Source organism: Aphelocoma coerulescens, chromosome 15 (assembly GCF_041296385.1).
Source record: "Aphelocoma coerulescens isolate FSJ_1873_10779 chromosome 15, UR_Acoe_1.0, whole genome shotgun sequence".
In the NCBI taxonomy this organism is placed as follows: Eukaryota; Metazoa; Chordata; class Aves; order Passeriformes; family Corvidae; genus Aphelocoma; species Aphelocoma coerulescens.
The window spans coordinates 8,534,363-8,553,534 of NC_091029.1; positions in this window are offsets into that span (position 1 = coordinate 8,534,363).

A 19,172-nucleotide genomic window follows, 5' to 3' on the forward strand; every position below is an offset into this window, starting at 1 on the left:
CTTGATCTAACACTCGTTCTACAGAACAAGTCACCAAAAGAAGTTCTGAGCTCTAAAATAAACTTTACAGACTCATACAACCTGAAAAGGAAATGTTGTGGTTATTACAACAGGCTTTCAAAAACTTGTAAAAATGCAACAGTAGTTTTTAATTATGAGGCACAGGATTATACTCTTAAAATTAGTCCTTGAATAAGCTATTTGCTAATCAATATTTGCATTAATACAGTGCTTATTGCTACAAAACTCAATCAACATTTGTTAATGAAATAAGCTATACAGCACCTACAGGAATCACCTTAATCCTCACCTACTTCATATGCATATTATGAAATAGTTTGTAAACTATTTCATAAGTAGGTATGAAATATATTTGGTATTAATAGGTATTAAATATATTTGATGATCATGATAACTTTATTCTGTTAGATATGTAAAGATCTTCGCATTCATTTTACTCCAGGAAAATGGAACCAGAGGAAACTGAAAGAGGCAAACCCTCCTGGGGAAGCAGTGGAGAGATGCAAAGCGAGCCTGTGCTGACTGGGTGGAGAAGTTACACACGCGCCAGGCACGCACAGGTTGTGTGAAACCAGAAGCTGCAGAGACTGTCTGAGGATTCTTGATGTGCTGCTGAAGTGGGATGCTGGTGATGAAGATTTAAAACTGCTGACATCTGATAAAAGAGCTAGTTCAGATTCTATGATTGTGAAATGTAGAAATAGCTAAATCTGATACCATGGTAACTCGGAAGAAGAGTTCTTACAACTGATTATCCAGATGTCTACAAATATGAAAAACAAGCTGCTTCAGATACTATCCTGATTTCTTTATGTGCCAAAACTCTATTTATATCTTCAGCTCATCTTTATTTGACTGCATAATTTTCCAATATTTACCACATATCTTTGCAGATTCTCTAAAGATTTTTTCCCCCAAAATACAATTGTTTGGGCCCTCATCTATACTGCATTGAGACACAGAGGCACCAAACACCAGAGAGTACTAGAAGCACCACAGGGAATTCTGAAATTACTATCTGTAGTTTTAATCCATGAATTTAGAGCTTGTAAGAGAGTGTCAGAACTAGCTGGGATAATTATAAGATAATCCACATTTCCTTTAGCAAGACAAAAATACCACCCACACTATAACTAACAACAGCCCAGCCAGCTCTTAAGAAATTGGTGTTGAGTGTAGCTGTTCTCACAAATTGACACTTAATGTTGAAATGGTTTATTACAGCAGAGTGTTTGAGAAGTTTACACAGAACTGGGCACATTTCACACACCTGCTGCCAGTACCCTGGATCCTTCCAGTGCCTGGGTCAGGCTTGAACCAGAGCAGATCTGATGGTGCCAACACTCATGTGCATCTTGTGGATGACCAAGGACTGTGCAGTTGTACTCCCAGTGCTGGATCTCACCTGGATGCCAGTTACTTAGTCAGGACACACTGTTACACAATCCTGGAGAAGCAGCAGGAATTTCTTCAGAGACAGAATTTCATCAGTTCTACCTCATACTCTTCTGTCAGCAGCAAAACCCAGGCCATTTGTTACATTGCTTGGAAGATGGTTCTGCATTTTTAAACTTGCCTTTTGGTGTGGTTTCTAGGTCATATCCATTATTTTACTTGACAGTTAAGAGTGTCCAGAATGTGGGTTTTAGTGTTTATCCTGTCATATCTTCAAAAGACTGGACACTGTACTTATGCCTGCCCTCTGCCACAGAGAACTTTCTATCACATTTCCACTGTTTTAAGCAACATAACTGTTCCACTTCTAAAAAAGAAATTGTGCAAACAGACTTTGTGAACAAGTGAGCCACAAGAGCCCAACCCTCGAAAACTTAAGAAAAGATTCTCCTGGCTACTTTACTGTTATGGAATGGCCATCTGAAAGAAAACAAAAAAAACTCATGAAAACTGAAAGGAAGCGAAAAGAATAAGATAAATTTGGTTGCTGTATGAAGCCTTGGTACCTCCACACTGTGCTTATAAGAGGAACAGGTCACTACACCACAAGAACAGCACAACAGAACTAGGGAAGGTAAAGAGAAGGGCAGATGTGGTGATCAAGAGAGTGCAACAGTGACAGAGACTAAGGTGGCTGGGGCTCTTCCACCTGCAGGGGAGGAGGCTGAGAAAATATGATCAAGGCTTATGAAATCATAAAGGCAGTGGCTAAGGTGAATATGAAGCTGTTATTTGTCAGCCTGGAACAAAGGTACACACACAGAGGCTGATCAGGCATTACAAACAGCCCAAAGACAGGGCCTTTTTTCACAGCAGGTAATTAATGTTTGGAACTCCCTACCACAGGCTGTAGCAAAGGCAACTGTCAGCAGGTTCAAAAAGAAATTAGTCAAACTGGGTAACAGGTCTATACAAGGATTAAAAAAGAGAATAGGCATGGAATAACCATCTAACATCTCCAGCTGATGCCTGGTCATAATTATGGATGCTTGGAAGTGTGAGGTGACAGACTGTTGGCTTGCATGGTGGTCCCTAAATAAAGCATCCTCTACTGCCATGGACAAGGAGAAAGGGGTGGGATAGGTGGACCTCTGTTCTGGTCCAGCTGGACACTCCAGACATTCAGGATTCCTTGGATATGATGGTTTCCAGAACATAGACAGAATTCAGATTTCAAATGGGTTCCAATACCTTGAAAATACATCAAAGGGACCTGTAATCCACAAGGGCAAAATTAATCTCTAGGAGCAAGGTAAAAGGTAAAAAGATAAGATGAAAAAATAATTAATGCCTTAAATAATTATATGCCTCTCCACTGGAGTTGTTAAATCTAAAATGGTTAAAAAAAAAGACATAATTTATTGTTCTGTGGACAATCCTCCATCCTTTATTTCTGGCCAACAATTTAAAGCTTTTTTTGTAGGTTTTCTTTCTCTTCAGTGTCTTAGATCTCTAACGACAAGCATTTTAAAGCAGTCAATTATGTATGATGATTGTCATCTGACATTTGTTCTGTCTGGTAAGTATCCATTATAGAATTATAAACTCATTGTCTTCCTCCTGCATTTTGTGTGTCATGAATGTTATTAAAGTGATTCTGTCCTATACAGATGCCTTTCCCCTTGAACACAGTATTTCCTAATTTTATAAAAATCTAAATGCATTAAGTCCCCCTTTGATGCTGGACACCGGTCTAGAGGTGGAGAGGGTGTCAAAGCATTACAGCAATAATACCATGAACTTTGTGCTGCTTTCTGTTCATGCTTCGTTAGCTTCTATCAGCCTGAACCAGAGACAGGTCCCATGGTGCTAGAAACTCTGAATATCACAGTGAAAAAGACCATTTCTCTCTGAAAAAAAAAACCTGAGCAGCTGTGACAGTCAGGGACAATCACCCCCAGAATGCCCTAAAGGGCCTGGAGGGACTATGGAGTGTTCTTCAAAATAAGAACTGCCTTGGAGGGAGAGAAGCTCTCTGGAAGCATGGCAGGAGGCAAAGCAGCACAAGTACAAGGACGCTAAACTGCTTCTACTGTCCAGCAACTGGAAGAAAGATCCAGGTAATGACACCAGACCACTTTCAAGGCAATTAGGTCTTGGCTTCTTTCAGATGAGACACAGGAATCAGTAAGAAACAAGTGTTCCTTAATTCTAGAGTCTCCAAGACAAGAGGCTGCAAAATTTAGAGTTTTCTTAGCTCAACATGGCTATGACCCTTTTGATGGACCTAAGGAGCACCCTGAAGCGGAGCTTCCTCTAACTACTGGAGAAGTGGCTTAGAGCTTTTGAAACTTGGATGAGGATGGTTGATTTGAGGGAGAGCTGACAGATGGCACATCCCTCTAATGTGATAGAAGTTTCAAAGGATGACATGGTAATAACCTAGCCTCCATAGCCACGTGAACTCTTGCAGAATGCAGATCATGAAGTGAGATTTTGCAGCAGAAGCATGAGCAATGGAGGGAAAAGGGATGGTCTTGACAGAGGAATCTGTGTCACTGTGTTGGCTGATAGACCAGGAGATACAGAGATTCCCTTTAATCATGTGTCAGTACCTTATCCAAGAAATCTCACTCTAGTCAAACAATTTGCAAGAAGTATAGTTGTTGGCAGGGAGCCTCCACTTGTGCTGGCTGTGTACATACTAAATGTAGTTTCTATAGCCAGAGAGTCAGCTCAGAGACTCAAGCAGTGATTGAAGACTTGGATTTTAAAAAGTCAGACCTACCAAATTCTACTTCAAAGTGTAGTATAAAAAGGAAATTCATGTTAGACGCAACACACCATCCTAGTACGGAGAGACTTCCAAAGAGCTCCAAAATGTTTAACACTTAGGAGCATCATCCTGTTTGAACAGAGGTCACTTGGATGCCAAGCAGCAATTATTTACGTGCTGTGTACCCTAAGGAAAGGTACATGCCATGAGGCAGAGGTCTACTGGTCTGTGTTCCAAAGCTTGCAACCCAACCCTCAGCAATGAGCAAAAGTGAAAGTGTGACCTCAAGATGTGAAATGACACATTAACCAAGAGCAGCAGGAGCGAAACTCAGCACCAGTGGGATTTGTTACTCCATCCACACATCATCAGTGAACATTTTGTATATCAGCTGATAACAAGGACAGTTAATGCCGGAAGATCTTCCAAAGGACTGGTGTAAAGGGTGGCTCAAAGCTAAATTATATGTGGAGTATTTTAAAATAAGTGAACATTCAAATATTTAAATTAAATAACATTATTTAATAAGATTATTTGTTTAGACTAGTGGAAGGTTTACTGGTTTTTAAAGCATTGTTGGTTTTTGTATCTATCTCATTGTTTGTTTTGAGATACAAATATGTTTAGTGTTTGGTTCTTGTAAACATGGATGTTGGAGATGGCTTTCTTGTGATACAGGCTTACTTAAAGCAATGTATTTCTTGTATTTTTTCATAATTTACTTTTAAACCCACTATTGAGTGAAGGATAAACTAATAAAACCTTACTAGAGTTATCTTGCCCTTGCACTGTGTTTAATTTCACAGTTAACTCATGAATTAATCTCTTTGATGAGAAGGGGATTTTGCAGATATAAAGTGACAAGGTCTAGCGTGGGTTCTACTAATTTGTGGGGAGAAGCCAGTCTGTCCCTCCCAGATGTGGGGACACTTGTGAGCCAGTGACATCGTGCAGTGGTCTGGCTTCTGGCCTGCCTGTACGAGTACCTAAAGACCTATCAGTAATTTAGAAGGTGCTTTTAAAATGTTTTCAATTTGTGAGCCTTAGGTGGTTTTACAGCGAGGTACAGAATACAGGAAACTTCACCTTACTACTGGCATAAACCTGCTCTTTGGTATTCCCTGAGGATGTGTCAGAGACAGTCCATCAAGAAGGGGGAAAGGAACAGTTGCTCCCCGAGCGCACGCAGGGAGCGGTTCCCGAGGCTGACTCGGGGCTGTGGGGACACCATTAGGTGGCAGCAGAGCCCGGAGAACGAGCCCCCCGCCGCCCTCGAGTCCGGCCGTGCCCCAAATGTCCCTTCTCTCCTCCACGGACCCAGCGTCGCCTTCAGGGAATTTTAAAAAGAAACTTTTAAAGCAAAACACATGCTCTTCATCAATGTGATACATGGCAGCTCTTCTTACAGCATATAAACTCTAGAGAGTTTCCAGTCCTTCAAATACTTTGATACTTCCCCCTGTTTCTACTAATATGTTTAGCCCCTTGAGAACACAGGGCTGCAAAATGACCAGGCTGAGTGGCTCTGCCAGACACACACACAACAATCCACAGGGTGGTCACAAGGTAATCCCAGGAACTGGAGCCCACACACTCGTGCTTGCCCCACTGCAAGAAATGCTCTTTCACAGCAAAGCTGACACAGGCTGGATGCACTATGGGTGCCCTTCTCTACTCTTAGCTCAGTTTGATGGAGCAGACCCTGTGGAATAACATAACATTAACCCAAGTCTAGTTTTATAATTCCAGTATTTCAACCCCCCAATATTGTTCTAACCAAGAAAAAGCAGCAGTGTCATCCACTGAAGGGGATATACTTTGCTATGACTTTTACCCCTGACCTTTCCCACACAGCACATTTCATTCCTGTGACCCAGGCACAACTGTTAAGCTGTCACATCCATGCAGAAGGGGGACTTAGAGCTGGCATTAGCAACTTGCTGCTTATTCATAAAGTCAGGACAGTGACAAGAAGACAGATCCCCAAAGTAGGATCCAGCCCTTCAAGCTGGCAAATTTAGAGCATGCTGGTTAGCAAAGGGATTAATTTGTATTAGTTATTTGTCTTCTTCATGGTGTTCAGTGGATATGCCTTTACTCCTTATTGCCTGGAGGTAGAGATGTGATAAACATCGTTTGGCAGGGAAAGTTTAGATTGGATCTTCTTACAAAAAATCACTAAAGAAAATAGATCCTTATGTCATGTATTTCCCCCACATGACCAAAAGCATGTCAAAATGGCATTTTCCATTCTGTAATGGGTTCAATTCTGGCTATGTACAAAGAGACAAATGCCTCCAGCCCCTGTCTCCATGGGTGTCTGTCCAGTCACAGGGAGCCCATCCTCTCATGTGTTAAAATAAGAGAGTAACACATATGACAGTCAAACCACAAGTGGACTTCTGTCCACATGATGAAGAAAGCAGTGGAGTGAGTCAGAGGAATTGTTCTGCCACCTTGGATCTGGCTCCCAGTCCATGATTTTTCACACTTGCTTCACTTAAAGGATCTTTTCCATAACAGGTGGAATAGCAGTGTTTCTCAGGTGTTGACTGTTCCATCTGCATTCCCCAACGCCCCTTCAGAAAAACAGAGCAGTGGCAGAAGTATTGCCAGAGCAAGAGATGACTGTCAACTTCTGCTGTCTCTTCTCATAATTCCCAGAGATTCAATTATTAAAAATTTAAGAATACTTTATGTTTTAAGTCACCTTACTTTCTTTATCACTATACATTGTTATAATTTTCCTTCAGATCATACTAGTGACTTCAGAAAGCTCCAGCACAACAGTGTCTACAACTGATCTGTGAAACCCTAGGATCAAGAAGTTGATATTTTTTTATTAATGGTATCCATCTCAAAATAAGAAGATATGAAGAAAGTTCTTAATGCTTCAAATAATCAAATGACAAAGTAGGAAACCATCTAAGTTTTAAATCAAACTCATCAAACATGATCTCTGAAAGTGCTCCCAGGTGACAAGAAACATGGCAAAGACCAAAATAATTTTTCAGCAGCATTTACATTGTATTTGATGTTGCAAAATAGCTCTCCAAACTCTTAACAGAATTCTCCATTGCTTACCTTACCCTACTAAAGACAGACAAAGAACCCAGGGAGAACAGAGCTTCCATGGCTTATGGCTTTTAGAAATTACCTGCTAAGTGTGTAATTTTAAAGTGATTGTCTTCCATTAGGGCTACAGTAAACAGCATGGTGGAAAATTCTATCTGATTAGCTTTTCTAATGAGCTGCAGGAGGTTGTGGAGGCCAGAGCTGTAGAATCTTAAACATTTCATCACTGATTACAAACCTGCCTCTGAATTAATCAGATAATGAAGTGCATAGATTTAATGAACCTTATGCTGATCAACAAATTATCAGTGATCCTTGCAGATTTTTGGCAGGCTAAAAACCTTTTTTATAAGATTTCCTAAAGTAGAAAGTTTATAAAAAGCATGTGCTCTATATATAGTTTTTAATGCAATAACCAGTAGATATAAACTTGATAATTTACACAATTATTTAATTTACTCACAGTGTGTTTAAGTTTCTGTTGGGACTCCAGGGGGGCTGTTATTATCACAGATGCAGTTTAACTGAGACAGCAACAATTAAAGATGAGCTAAATCTTGAGAACTTTTAACTACAGTCTCACTGGAACAAGTGGAGCTCTGACTCTGGAAATGAGAGAACAGGTTTTAGACATTGCAAATATTGGTACTGTGTGCAAGTTCAAGTTCCTAAGCCCAAACCATCCCTTTTGGTAGAACTACTCCCCATGCCAGCACCAAACTGCTTCTGCCCTGACCTCCTGGTGTCCACCCAGCATTGTTCCCCCTCCAGCCATTTCTTTCCCCTCCACGTTTCATTCCTCTTGCTAGAGTTTAATGACACATTTCCATTTTGCAGAACAACTGGCCAGCTCCCCAGGCCATTGTCCCTGGCTGGGCAGGAGAACAAAACAAGTGGATCCCACTGGGACACAACCCCACATTTGCCCTGTGCTGTGCCTGGCCAGCCTGGGGCCTGCTCCCTGGGAGACACAGGCCTTCAAGGCACAGCCAGAAATGGGCTCACTTGCTCTTTCTCCTGAGTTTTGGAATGTTCTGTTCTTGGGATCTCTTTTCCTTTTTTGCTTAGTCACCAACTTAATACTCACTGAAAGATCAAAGTTATTACTGTTAAATATACTGCTCTTGGCTACTGACAGATCTGGAGTATGGACTAGATAGACCTTTGCTCTGATCCAGGATGGCATGTCTTATGTTCCTATTATCATTGAAAATTTACTTTCCCCAAAGGGATGTGCTTGTAGAAGTCCATCTATCAAGTGATTCATGAGAAGTGGACATAAAAGAGAACTGAATATGACTAACTGAATACATTAAAAAAATTAAACAAGTATCCCTGGCAAAGGAATACTTGAAAGATCTTAAACAAAAACACTAAGAACTTGAATTTGTCACCTCTCTAGCCTCTGTTTTGCATTTAAAATGGTTGCACCTTTGATGAAACATTTTTTTAATGTTATGTATTGCCCTTTTCTTATAAAAACATATGTGGCTTTTCCTTTCTATCTCAGTTGTTTTGGATTAAAGAAGAAGAGGCAATTACAGCAATATCAAAGAACGAGACAGAGGCAATCGCATGGATCAAATTATTATCTCATTGAAATCCAGGGGCCTGTTACTTGCAAGTTCAGTCAGACCAGGATTCATCCTCAGTGCCTGGAACAGTGGCAAATTAGTTTTAATCTTTGCACATTTCTCATCTGTGCCCAATATGATTTATCCTGCAATGCTAGGTTCTTGGTATTTGTCTGGATGGCTTTTAATAAAGATTGAATAAAAGTCCCAAACTTTTTTTGTAAAGTAAATTTTGTAAGAAATTTCATTTTTACTTCAATTACCAACTTCAAATGTTCAGAGTCACTGTGAAAGTAGAGCAGTATGACAGACTTTTTGAAAGTATTTTTACAAAGTTTGCTGCTGAGTAGTGGGGATAAAGCTGGATTTTATGGCAATAACCATTTTCCACATTATTCCCAATATCAGTGTATATCTTTCAAGTGGTGCCATTTGTGTTTTGTAAACAGGTATCATTGTGATTCTCATGGGGCATAATCATAATAGATCAGCCAATAGATATGTGAGAGGTGGAATGGCACAACACTGACACTCTCATTAAATAATCAGATAATCTCATTTTTCTGCCAACTGCAGATAAAGCATTGCTTACTGCGGGTTTGAGGGTGACACGTGTTTCTAAAATGTCTTTTTATAATCACAACTTTGAACATCAATTGTCTCATTGCTTTGGAGTTTTCATGAAAGGCTTAATTCATAATGTTAGAAACCAAGACCTTACCAGTTTCAGGAGATAAGGATAAATATTTGGAAATAGGAGATTGTGTTAATTCTCAGGAAATATCCACACATTCAGAAATGAAGCCCTGCTATTTAATGTAGTACCCTTTGCTATAAATTAGCCCACTACATCTTATCCTGTGTTAGCGTACCTAAGGAGTGAGGATTTTAAAATACAAATATAAAATAGAAACACCATTTACATTTTTGGAGTCTTGCAGCTTCCCTCACTACTTTTCTAAATTTAATGAAGACTGTTCCTTCAGCCTTTCCTTGCAGGTCATGTTTTCTCAATTTCTTAGTGCTTTAGCTCTCCCTCTCTTTCTCTGCCTCCCCACTTTTGCTCTTTTCAGACTGCAGAGTCCAGATGAGATCCAGCAATCTGGCCCGAGTCTCACAAGTGCTCAGTTGAGCAGAGCAGCCACCCCCTATTTCCATATGTGCCTTTTGCAGACACATTCAGTCTGGGATCGATGACAACTCTTTATGCCATGCAGCTACTAACCAAGAGGAAAAATCATTCTTGATTTTCAGCTGATTAAATGGCTGAGAGTTACCAAATCTCCACGTGTGCCAGTGCTGAGCAGGCTCGGCGCCATTCCAGCTGTGGGCTATGGTAAGAAGGCAGCCCAGAGAGATCTGTTTGCTAAAGCATCATGATGGGTCAAAGAAAGTTCTTGGCAGGCAACACAAGCTCTTGGGTCAGATGTTATGCAGTCCTGTTTTATATCTTGTCTTTTACGTATAAAATTCTTGTGAAGTTCTTCAATAACAAAATTTCTGTTGCTCTTCTATGTGTTCTTCCAATGTCTGAAAATCTACAGGCTGAAAATCTAGGTGCTTTTGTTTACAGATGCTTGAATTCACATATTTGCTATTGAAAGTTATTGCCCATCCATTTAACAAATCTAACATTTCCACATGGCTCCCACATTCCCGCACCTCAAGGTCCTTCAGGGCACACAGCTAAAATTAGATGGGAAGTCTGAAAATGGGGTAGACAGATACTGCATTTATCTGTAAGAGTAAATCTTTAAACAATGGAAGATACGCAGAAAACTAATGGGTCAATGTATATTTGTTACATGAAGCTGAGAATTCAGGAAAGCCTATAAAGTTGTTTTTCTTTGTAATTTTCTCTATTTTTCCTATGTCTTTAGAGAAAGTGTTTTGGGGAATTCAGTGGGCATTCACAAGCAAAAACTATTGCTATGCAAGTGGATTAGAATGTGGGTGAGGCTTTAAATAGAATAGACTAGATGATAGAATAAATAGGAATAGAATAGAAAATAAAAATAGAGCAGTTTATAGTAATAATACATGCATGGAGAGGGCTAAATTCACTGCTGGCATCAGTTGCTCTAACTCTCTTGATTTGAATGAATTTCTGTCCATTTACTCCAACCTGACCAGATGTGCTGGCCAAGTACATTTGAAAGCTTCCAGAGTATCTGGTCACACAATTGAGGACTCTCTAGATTAACTGCCTGTACAGATTTGAGTGACCCAACCACCACACACTCACCAATCATGTGGGCTTGCTGGCACCTTGGACCTGTGGCTGCTTTCTGAGTTGTACAGAACTGTGAAGGCTGCAAGTCAAATCCACTTTAGCTGAGCAAAGCGCCTTGGATGCCAATTTTTGAATGTATAGCTCTATAAATCTCAGTATAGCCTTTTGAACTGTATATTATTATAGAACTGTGGGAAATCCCTTTTGGGAGAGAAGTGGCACAGTTGATATTTATCACTACAAAATCTATTGCAACACACTGTCTCTTTCCTTTGAAATAAAAGGCTTTGAATTACAGATGATCAACTATATTCACACCCCAAGCGAAACCTGAATATTTCTGGCATTTTGCCAGTATCGGCTTGGGTGTGAAATATTTGACATTTTGCATTAATTTTTTACAGTAATAAAAGCATTTTCTCAGCTAAAATCTCCTTTGCCGTCCAGGAAGTGCCACCGGGTTTGCAGCTACTCCAGACTCCTACTCAGTAAATCTATGTCCATGACTGAAGGGAACTGTTGTCCTAGGCATTGAGCTACCTGACCACAAACAGATGTCATCATGGTACAGTCATCGACCCCACCTATAATTTGACAGGTTAGCAATAAGCAATACTTTGGGATATATTTTGATAAAGGTAATGGCATTAATCTATGCACGTGACCAGTGGAACAAGGCTGCTGTACAGTCTGTGTGCAATGTGGCTGAGTTAGCACTGGCACAGGCATCTTACCTCAGCACTTCCAAAATCTCTAGCTCTGCAACCTGAATGTAGCATTAACTTATCTTCCTCTCTCATATATTGACATTTCTTTCCTTTGGGGAAGGAGGCATAAGATTTTAATGAACTGAGAAAGAAGATGTTAACCTTGTAAGAGGGATCAGTCACAGAGTGAGTTCTGAGTTCATCTCTAACACCAGTGGTCATTTGAATATTGCTGCTAAGAGGGCCAGTATTCCTCTCTCCAGGAGATGAGCAGTCACCCCACTAAACCCCACTTTTGTACAGTTTTGGGAACAGAGACTGGCCAATCTGTGAGAACCCACGGAGCAAAGCCTGACAGATTTCAGACCACTGAGTTGCCCAGCTCCTGCTGAGGTACAGTGAGGGAACAGATCACTCCATCTCTGCAGGACCTTCCTGAGAAAGCAGAGCTGCCAGTCCTACTTCCAATGTCTCAACCAAACTGTTTTAGCTGTAATTAAATAGAAATAGAAAGGAGGAATAAATATTTCTCTCCCTGCCACAACAGTCACTTCTAGCATTCAATTAATCTCCAAATAGAGACCTGCCACTTGGAATTTCACAGGACAGAAAGAATGCTGCCACTTGTGGATATGAATTTTTACAAAGAAACACTTGCAAGTATGAAGTTTAGACTCTCACTTGTGGCTCATGTAAAGACAGCTACCCTGGGCTTGATTTACAAAGGCATGAAAGCCCCTCATGATGCAAACAGAAACCCAAGACTCTTGACCCTCTAAAGCCGTGATCTAAACAGAAGTTTTGTACTTAAATTGCTTAGAAGAATTTGTAATCACTTTAGGACTTCTATCCTCTTCCTACAGGTGAATCAGGAATGGTTTCATACTTCAAATGCTCTCTTACTTGAAAGGAGTAAATAACTGAGTTTTGCCTCTTTAAATAGGAAAAATTGCCCTATGAGACACAGTCCCATGAGATCTCCAAGCTATGTGAGCTTCCCTTCTGGTTAGGGGACATTGACACTGTCAACAGCAGAGTTGCAGTCTGCATAAGTTTTGCATTTGGATGCTCCCCAACTTACATGTAACCCTATTCTACAATTACATTTCTAACAAAAAAAATTGAAAAAAAGTGTAAAAAGAAAAGTCCCTATACCTTAAAGGTGTTTAATTCTATGATAATGGATCTACATAGGCATCTGCTGGCCAGAAGAATTCCCTGCTCATTTATGATGTTAAGGGTTGCGATACGTGACCTAGTGGGCAGGAAATTAGGCACACACACAACTTATCCTCTTTCTGATTCACACAGAAACAGGATAAAGAAAAGCTTGTGGTGGAGGGGAAGAGGATGGAGCAAGAGGGAATGAGAGACAGAACGATCACAGTTGTTCCAGCTCCTCAACACATTGTTTTTATCCATGACCACCTCCAGTGACAGATGCTTTGCATGGGCTGAGAATGCTTGGGGAGAGCCCTGGCCTGTATGAAGAACCAGGGGCATGTGATACTCAAATGAGAACAAAAGGCACTGTGAAACCCGTGTACACTCCATGCTGCCTGAAATACTGAAAGCCACTTTTTAGGAGACAATTTACAGAAAAATAAAAAAGTTTACAAACTGGTTTATGAGACAGTTAAATGATTCTTGAGGGGGGGTCTTTATAATTGAATTATAAGAACAAAAGAAATCTGAGGAGCTGGCAGAGGCCTTAAGGCCCTACATACGTGACCTCATTTGGTTTAATTGCACTGCTGGCTCTCTCACTGTAACCTTCACTTGGACAACAGTCTCTGGAAATCATTTAAACTCCTTGCTTCAGTTGCCTTTGCTAGTGATTTAGTCAATAATTTTATTACCTCTTTGGTAAGATAGCTCTGAGTGCCCCAGTCTTTAATTAAAAACCTCTTAGGTTTGAATCTTTTAGCAATATGAACATATTTATCCAAGATCTTTATCAGAACCTTCTATAAATTTTATAACTTTCTCCTAATCATCTTGAGGATACTGTTCTCCACTGTGGATGAACCCAGGTCCCCTTGCACTGTCCCTCTGTCTGGAGCAGGGTGCAGAGCCGAGGGCAGGCTGAGCTCTGCAGAGCTCCTGGGGGAGCAGTGAGCTGCCAGTGGGAGGGTGGCAAGGGCAGCAGGCAGCAGGCAGCAGGGACAGCAGAGAAGTGTCTGCAGCTGGGGCTGAGTGGGGCCAAGGGAGGTACCACAGCACTGGGAATGGCTGTGCTACCCCTGCCACGTTTGCTACTATAGCCAGGGGCTAACAGGGTGCAGATTTTTTCTTCCTGTGTGCTGCTAGTGGCTATAGTAACATTGATGCCACAGTCCCCAAGACTTTTGCCTTCCTTTGTACATAGCAAGTGTTAAATTTGAAGCAAGCCCTTCCTGAAAGTCTTAGCTTCAGACTGACGTTTTCATATCTGCCTCCATTACCTTCTTTATGTTTAATATTTAGGTTATTTCTTTTTAAATCAGATCCTGTTCTTCAGGAGGGTTTCTGTTCAGCCAGTGACCTTCCTGAATCACAAATTCGGTGCCACATGATTTCAAATCCAAGTGGTTGGAAGTGAATGCTTGCAAAGCTGGAAATAGTCATTCCTCTTCTGAACATGCCTGTGATGTTCAGTTTTTTGGAAGCAGAGCAGGGGCTAAAAATGAAATGGGCACCATTAAGACACTAAAAGTCCTGGTAAACTGATTCTATCAGGGCTCAGTGCTGCTGTGAGAGTGCTGTGGAAGATGGTTGTCTTGGGAGCATGTTTTGGAAACACTTGGGTCTGATCCTGGCCTGTCTCATGCTCTGAATCCTTATACAAAGTGTGTCCCCCGTGGTCCCCAGGCAGGCCTGCTCAGCCCAGCTGTAAGGATGGAGTTCCTCCAGTGAGGCCTGCCAAGGAAGCTCAAGCCTCCTTGCCACAATACTCAGAGGTGGCACTTTTTTCACCTGTCCATAGTCTTCCAGCTTCCTCTCAGGGCAGGATCCACCCAGGCAGACCTGCAGAGGATTTCTTGAAGGCTACAGCACCCAGCAGCAGGCTGCTCTGGCTCCTCACTGCCTGCAGGCAATGGGAATGCTCAGCAGTTCCCTGTGGAGGTTCTCCAGGGCTGGAAGAAGCCTCCTTGCACCTCTGTTCCCACATCAAATTTGAGAACAACCTCCTTCCTACCATCAGAAGTTCAGCCAGCTCTCTCATAGGGAAGATCCTGAGTACTAGTGCTGGCTGTCACCCTGTCCTCCAGCCCCAGGATAAGGCACAACCTTCCTGCCTCAGTTTCCCTTTCTGCAAAATTAGGGTAATTGTGGTGGACACCTCAAGGGGGAGGGGGTTCAGAGAGATTAATGAGCTCTTTGTAAAGTGCTTTGAATATGAATACTGCTATGGATAGTAAGTGCTAACTATCAATTATTAAGTGGGAGTCAGGTTTCAGGAGCTTTATATCAGGGAAAGGTTAAGGAAGTGTAATAGCAGAAGACATGTAATGAAGCTCAGTACTGCCCCGTAGCACTGGCTATGAAAAGCTAATATCCACAGTAAAATTCCAGCTCTGTAGACTATGCAGAGTATTTTGCTCTGCTGCTATAATGATGACACTTAGAATTAGACCGACATAACCTAGAGAGCTCTGGGGACTCATCATCTCTGAGATTTCACTTAATTATTGGCAAACTCTGTCATTTAGTATCCCAAGCAGGCTGCGCTATGTATAACCAACACATCTAATTTGATTTCATCTTGAATTGCTCCTATGAGTGGTCTTGAATGGAACCGCATCTGGTATCTTGGCAACGTCCCTTCTTCTCTTGGAGAGAGCTGTCCTTGAATCTATAAAATGGATCTCTTACGGCAGGGGGGTGAGTGTGCACGTGTGGTGGGGGGGAACCCTCTGGGAGCACACAAAGGGAGGCTTGGCTTACATGTGCATTTGACACGTTTAGGTTTTTAATACTTTTTTTCCAGATAAATTATATCCATGAATCTTGGTGTAAATATTATTGTTTTTGAGCTAGGGCAGTGGATTTAAGAAGCACTTAGGACACTCGATCCTTAATTGAAGCTTTCAAGAAGGAATTGGTTGCTGGTTTGTATGGACAAAACATTATTGCTTTCCTCTCTGTGATATAAAATTAGAGGGGAGGGTGAGGGATCAAGCGTACATTTCAAGGAGAAAAGCACACTGATCATGAAAGTATAGTCAGAAGGTGATTTTTCTGTGTAACCTGATGGGGTTCAGAATTCTGGCATGTAGGACATAAGGATCACTCAGCTTCCCACTAACTCAGGATTTCCCTGTCCAGCCAGCCCTCCCTCCTGGCAGCTGGCTTGTGAAGAGGAAAAATCACCCCCAATTTTCATGTGCAGCATAGAAATGAGAGACAATTCACATCTCATTTCCTTCTTCAGGACTTTGGATCTTACAGTTAACATGGGGAGAAGCCCAGGTGAAAGAATGAGTGGTTTCCACAGAGGATGTGTACTGCACTGTGCTCGTGGGGGAAATGTTTAGATAAAGCATATACATACATATGTGTGCCACAGTTTCAGTAACTTCTCTCAATTTCTATTACTCTGTGATAAAACCACATTTTCTGAATTACAGGAACTTACCTGTCACTGAAGACTTGTTGTTCCCTTTTGCTACAGCAAACATAAATCACTGCAGTTATTCCAGGAACTGCAGTATCCTACTGGTCAATAAGACCCAATCCTGTAATGCTGAAAGCACAAGGACTCTTGTTCTATGTTTCCAGAGGAGGAGTATCTTACAACATTTGTGATATAAACTGCCACAGGGAATATTCTCCCTTTGTATCATAAATTGAACATCCTTAGGAGTCATGTTTCAGAAGAAGTATGGTCCTTCCAGCTGTGAAAGACAGAAGCATGTCAGGAAGAAGCTCAGGATGAAAATGAACGAACAGTTCAGGTTTTTTTTATGCTCTGTAACTCAGAAAGTGACACTTTTTTCAGTCTTCTTTTGGTCATTCCCAGACTACCAAGTTAAAATTTCAGGAGGACTAAAATACAGATTAGAACCTTGAATACTGCCAACTACTTGGTAACTTGGTTAACTACTTGCTTACTTGACAAACTGATATTCACAGAACTTTTTATTTTCCCACAGGAGGATCCAGTCTTTCCCTATTCAAAAGAAAGTTGTGGTCATTTCTTGTTTTAAAGACAGACCTTTTACCAGCATCTAGGATTGCACAAACTGTTTATTTGCAATGATAGTGTCTATTTACTCCTTTACCTTGCTCAGTTCTCTCCAGCACAGTGAAACCACAGAACCACACGCACTTGTGAATATACTGTGTTTGAGTGGTTAAAGTACATTCATCAGCTCTAATAAAGTGCTCAGTGCTTCCTGGATGTACAGGATATGAATCACATAATGTGAAGAAGATGACCACATAGCATCCTCATTACTGAGCTGGATTAACGCTCTGCTGCCTGCAGAGCAGCTGTGCTGGTGTGTTACTCTGCACATTTCAACAGACTGAGCAAAGGGAGGGAGATGGATGCAATCCACTCCTCAGGCACACAGGAGTTAATTATGAAAAGGTGTGATTTTTGATTGGTATTTTCTTGTGTAATGACATTCCTGACTTAACATGGTTTTGTTCTGACTGTTCCTCCCAGTAACAGCATGGTTTCAAGTACAGAGTGATAATTGCTATTGATATTTGCACTTCCATTTTGGTCAGATGGAGGAACTTTTATGACCTTACAAATAAATGGAGAAACAAAATTATACTAACATCAGGATATTTTTGGTGATTAATAAGGGGAGCAATGCTTGGAATCAGGATGGAGTTGGCAGTGCTGCTGGGAGATCTCCAAGTAACCTCACTGTAGCAGAGTTCCTGCAGCCTGAGAGCAACACTGAGTGGGACACTTGCAGTTTGTGCACTGGTTCTGCTACACTTCAACAAAGCTGGACTAACTAGCAAAGAAAACATTTATAAGCATCTATGAAAATGAGTGATGTCAGGGTAAAACTAATCAGAACAAAGGGACTTGTGCCTATTTTAAAGTATAAGTGGATCTGGTTTTAATTGTTTTTTTGAAAACTTTTGCTCAACGTGAGCCTTCCTTCAATTTAGAGAGTAAAATACAATTTTGGTTCCTTTAATATTCAGACCATTGCTGGCACTGTGCAATGGAACAGCTTTTTTAAAAAAATAAAAGGCAGTCCTTTGATTAAAAAAAATTGATGACTGTCAGACTAGATAATCTCTTAGGGTCTCTGCCAGCCTTATGGTTCCATGATTTGTCATCACTCTGGAAAGGTCTCTGCTCTCATTCCTATCTGTGTAGCTGCACTGTCTTCATTTTACACAAAGAAGTGATGTGGAGAGGCTGAAGTAGCTTGCCAAGAACCAAAAGGGGATTGGTGATCAAATCAGGGCAGAAGTCAGGCTTTGTCTTTTCCTCTGGATAACCAATGAGCACGGCTTCTGACAGAACTGCTCAGCTGTCGGAGCTACCTTCTCTACAGACCTTGGTGCCTGATCCTTCCAGTCAAATGCCCATTCCACAAACAATTGTTTCTATTAATTTCTTTAGCAGTCCTTCATCCTCCTTCTTCCTTCCCATTCTTTTCCTAATTCCATCTCTTCACGCACCCATGACATCACCTGCACACCTTCCCAGGCCTCCATTGCCACTCTGTTCTCCAGGTCAGTATTCCCATCACTTCCTTCCCAATGGCTTTGATTTGTGGGAAAGGAAAAAAGGCTGAAGAAGAAGACCCAGACTGTGCTGGCCTTACCATAAACTGAAGCTTATGAAAGCTCCCATGAAAGAATTTGACACAGAATTACCAGGAAATGCCAGGAACGTTTCAGACTCCCTCCTCCCTGTCACCAACAGGTACAACATGCCAATGCATATGACACACTCACAGCCACAAGACTGCAGAGCTCCTGTCCTTATTTAAACCAAACCTGCAACAAGCCCTCAGTATTTGTCTTCCAAGAAAAATGAGGATGGTACAGTCATTTTGTCTGTCTGTTCCTTGTCCCAGTAATGTTTCAACTGGATGGCCAGTTTCTAGGAAAATGTTTCAAAGCTATTAAGATCCCACGTTTCATGAAAGTGAGTGTCTGGACAGAAGATGAAAGCCTTTACCATAAAAAGTTCTTATGCCTCTTAACAAAGATCTGGAAGAGGACGTGTGGTTGCCCATCCTGCTCTGAGTTAGGCTCAAATATCTACATTTTCCTCAGTGAACAATTTTTGAGTCTGAGTCTATTCTGGAAAGCCTCTAGCAAGGGGATGCCTCATTACCTCCTGACCAACACAGAACTGCCACCTAAGCTTTTCCTCCACACTCTGCTGTCACATCAGCTTGGTATGGAACACAGTTTTAGGGAAA